This window comes from Calidris pugnax, unplaced genomic scaffold (genome assembly GCF_001431845.1).
Source record: "Calidris pugnax isolate Ruff unplaced genomic scaffold, ASM143184v1 scaffold255, whole genome shotgun sequence".
NCBI classification, from domain to species: domain Eukaryota; kingdom Metazoa; phylum Chordata; class Aves; order Charadriiformes; family Scolopacidae; genus Calidris; species Calidris pugnax.
Window position 1 is genome coordinate 7,296 of NW_015091101.1, and position 454 is coordinate 7,749.

Consider the following 454-nt stretch of genomic DNA (forward strand, 5'->3'; position numbering starts at 1 on the left):
GCCCCCGCTCACCCCCCCCCCCCCCCCCCGCTGGCCTCTTAAAAATACATCCCTAACTGAACCAGTTGCATTTCTCATGCTTGGATTTTTCATCTTTTAATAAGCAGATCAATTGTTACTGTTTAAAACGGCGTGAAATTCCTTCGCACCCATGTAAATCTCCCGGTTTTTAACTGCAGATCCAGGGATGAGGCTGGGGATGAAACTCGAATGGGAAAGCCTGAGACGCTTGTGCCTGCAATGAAATTATAAATCCACATCCCGGAGCAAACGAGCAGTAGGAGGCAGCCAGAAATCTCCATCAGCAGAAGCGCTGGGCTGCAGCAAGGGATGGAAGTCGCAAGTGGAACCGACAAGACACCCAAGCCAGGAGAGCTGTTGGCATTTCTCCTGGCAACATCCCGCACGAACGGAGCCAATTGAGGCAAGATCACCTCACGGCGGGGGGGGGGGG